This window comes from Perognathus longimembris, chromosome 24 (assembly GCF_023159225.1).
Source record: "Perognathus longimembris pacificus isolate PPM17 chromosome 24, ASM2315922v1, whole genome shotgun sequence".
NCBI classification, from domain to species: domain Eukaryota; kingdom Metazoa; phylum Chordata; class Mammalia; order Rodentia; family Heteromyidae; genus Perognathus; species Perognathus longimembris.
In genome coordinates this window covers 15,032,732-15,036,042 of record NC_063184.1, presented here as the reverse complement: position 1 = coordinate 15,036,042, position 3,311 = coordinate 15,032,732, and the positions used below count along the sequence as shown (strand labels likewise).

Below are 3,311 nucleotides of genomic sequence, written 5' to 3'. Positions count from 1 at the left end.
GACAGCTCAATGCATATGCAGACCATAGATTTGGCAGACAGTGCAGTGTACTGAGGTTGATAGGTTGAGGTGAGAAGCAGAAAAGTGGACACTTTCTATCCCACTCATGTATTGCTAAAAGAGAACAGAAAAGCTGATTTCTTTAGATGTTAGATGTCAAGAATTATCTCCCTGTGTCTCAGAAGAAAGATTAAGTCATCTATTACAAATAACATGTCCATTCAGTAGAAATAAAAACAGTATTCTGGCCATCTATAGACTGAAATGATATTAATAAGTGACTTTTCTAGCTGGGGTTTATGTGTATTAAGTGTGAAACTCTATCTTGTTATTCACTGGGAGTCTTTTAAAACTAGGTTACACAGGTTTCTCTTGCTTTTTCAAGAAAGAGAGTCTGGTATCACCTAAATACCTTCTATAAACATTTAAATCTACAAAACATGGATACTTGAAAATAGTTCCAATGTCCCATGTGTAAATAAATCTTTAAAGACATAATAGTATTTCTATACAATGAGGTCTCTGTTTCTTTATCTTCTCCCCTCTTCTGTCTTCTTCTCTTCTTCTCTTCTATTCTAACCTCCCTCCTCTATCATCTCCCTTTCCTTCACCTTCCTTCCATTTCTTGCCTTTCTTCTCTCCCCCACCTTCCTTTAAAACCCCCCATCCAATCCTCCCATTCCCCCTCCCTTCCTCCCCTCTTTTCTCTCTCTATTTCTCTGTGCATCCATGTTTCCATCTGGCATCATTTTCCTTCCATATAAACTCCCTTTGATATTTCTAAGAGTGTGCTTACTTTCTTCCTTTTAGATCACTTATAAGGAAATAACTGATATTTTGGGCTAAGCATGTAGCTCAGTGATGGTGTACAAGGCCTCTAGTTCAACTACCAGCACTGCCAAAAAAAAAAATCCAAAAACAACCACATCAGCAATCACAAAAAACCAATTCCAGATATTAACAAAAGCATTGAATGGGGCCTGCTGCTTCATTCCTGCAATGTAAGTACATGAATGAGCTGCAGCGGTAGGGTTGCAAGTTTGAGGCCACTTTTAGCCTGCATAGTAAGTGTAAGGCCATCTGTGCTACATAGTAAGATTGTGGCTACCAATGAATGCATCGAATGAATCCATATGATTTCACAAGATGGAAAGGAAGGAAGGCAAGCATTACAAATTCGAGGTGACACCAGGTAGTGTATGGCTCCTTGTCCCATCACTGCATGAGAATACATATGAGGCAGGCGTTTAGCAAATGGGAATTGGGGGACATTTGAAGTCTCAATCATAAAATAGACATCAAGAAGACTGATAATTCCTATGATTCTTATGAAAGGGGAATTTAAGAGGAACAATTAACTGTTAATTAACAGTGAATTGAAGATTAACAATTTAAAAGCAAGTAAAATCATGAGGAAGGATACCCTATTTCTCTGACAGGAATTTTGGAAACTCTAGGGATGAGATCCAATCAAGTTCTTACTCAAAACAGTATTTCTTTCCTACTAAGTACTCTTCTGTAGAAAGCTATTTGTGTATATAAACTTCCTACAGGCAAAAATATTAGAGTCTGGGGACATTATTGATTGATGCTTTCAGAATTTGTATTTTTTTTACTAAAATGATAAATTATATTCTAAATTTATCTGTATGGACAATAGGATTCTAAGTGGATCAAGTGAAAGTTACATTTCTAAATGTATTGAAAACCATCCCTTCAATGAATTATTACAACTAAAAGAACACTCAAGTTATTGCTTTAATCTTCTTTAAAAAATTAGGACATGATTCCTCTTTTCTGTGGTGCCTCCCTGGCAAGGAGCTGCTTCAACATGAAACTGAATATCTCCTTTCCAGCCACTGGCTGTCAGAAACTCATTGAAGTGGATGATGAATGCAAACTCCGTACTTTCTATGAGAAGCGTATGGCCACAGAAGTTGCTGCTGATGCTCTGGATGAAGAATGGAAGGGTTATGTGGTCCAAATCAGTGGTGGGAACAACAAACAAGGTTTTCTCATGAAGCAAGGTGTCTTGACTCATGGCCGATTTTGCTTGCTACTGAGCAAGGGGCATTCCTGTTACAGACCAAGAAGAACTGGAGAGAGAAAGCGCAAATCTGTTCGGGTTGCATTGTGGATGCCAATCTGAGTGTTCTCAACTTGGTTATTGTAACAAAACAAAAAAAAAGGAGAAAAAGATATTCCTGAAATGATAAATACCCCTGTACCCCACTACCTGGGACCCAAAAGGGCTATCAGAATCCACAAACTTTTCATTCTTTCTAAAGAAGATGATGTCCGCCAATATGTTGTTCAAAAACCATTGAACAAAGAAGGTAAAAAAAAAAAAAAGGACCAAAAGCACCCAAGATTCAGCGTCTTGTTACTCCACATGTCCTGCAACACAAACCCTGCCGTATTGCTCTGAAGAAACAACGTACTAAGAAAGACAAGGAGGAGGCTACAAAATATGCTACACTTTTGGCTGAGAGAATGAAGGAAGCCAAAGAAAAGCAACAGGAACAGATTGCCAAGAGATGGAGGCTATCTTCTCTGAGAGCTTCTACTTCCAAATCTGAGTCTAGTCAAAAATAGAGTCTTTAAGAGTAACAAATAAATGACAAGACTTAAAAAAAAAGGACGGGGCTGGGGATATGGCCTATTGGCAAGAGTGCTTGCCTCGTATACATGAAGCCCTGGGTTCGATTCCCCAGCACCAGGACTGGCAAAAAAAAAAAAAATTAGGACATGATCTAGTCAAGTTGTTAAGCAAAATGAATTATGTTTTTTAACATTCTGAAAACCAACATAGAGATCCCAACCTTTTCACAAAAGGTGAAATACTTTTTCCAGTTAGTATTTGTTAGTATTTGAGCCCAATGAGACCTACTCTGCTATTTCTTTTTTTCTTTTTTTCTTTTTTGCCAGTCCTAGGGCTTGGACGCAGGGCCTGAGCACTGTCCCTGGCTTCTTTTTGCTCAAGGCTAGCACTCTGCCACTTGGGCCACAGCGCCACTTCTGGCCATTTTCTGTATATGTGGTGCTGGGGAATTGAACCCAGGGCTTCATGTATAGGAGACAAGACTCTTGCCACTAGGTCATTTCTTAAGAAATACTTGACCAGAGCTGGGTGCCTGTGGCTCACCCCTGTAATCCTAGCTACCCAGGAGGCTGAGATCTGATGATGGAGGTTCAAAGCCAGAGCAAGCAGGAAAGGCTGGAACACTCTTATTTCCAAATAACCACCAGAGAGAGAGCTCTACCATGTTGAGACAGAGTGCTATTTCCAGTTTTTGAGTGGTTAATTGGAG

General features: G+C 39.3%; 1 pseudogene; it reads left to right on the top strand.

The window, feature by feature from the left end:
• The first annotated feature begins 1,828 nt into the window (after positions 1-1,828).
• On the top strand, positions 1,829-2,595 carry LOC125341459 (annotated as a pseudogene).
• Positions 2,596-3,311: the final 716 nt, after the last annotated feature.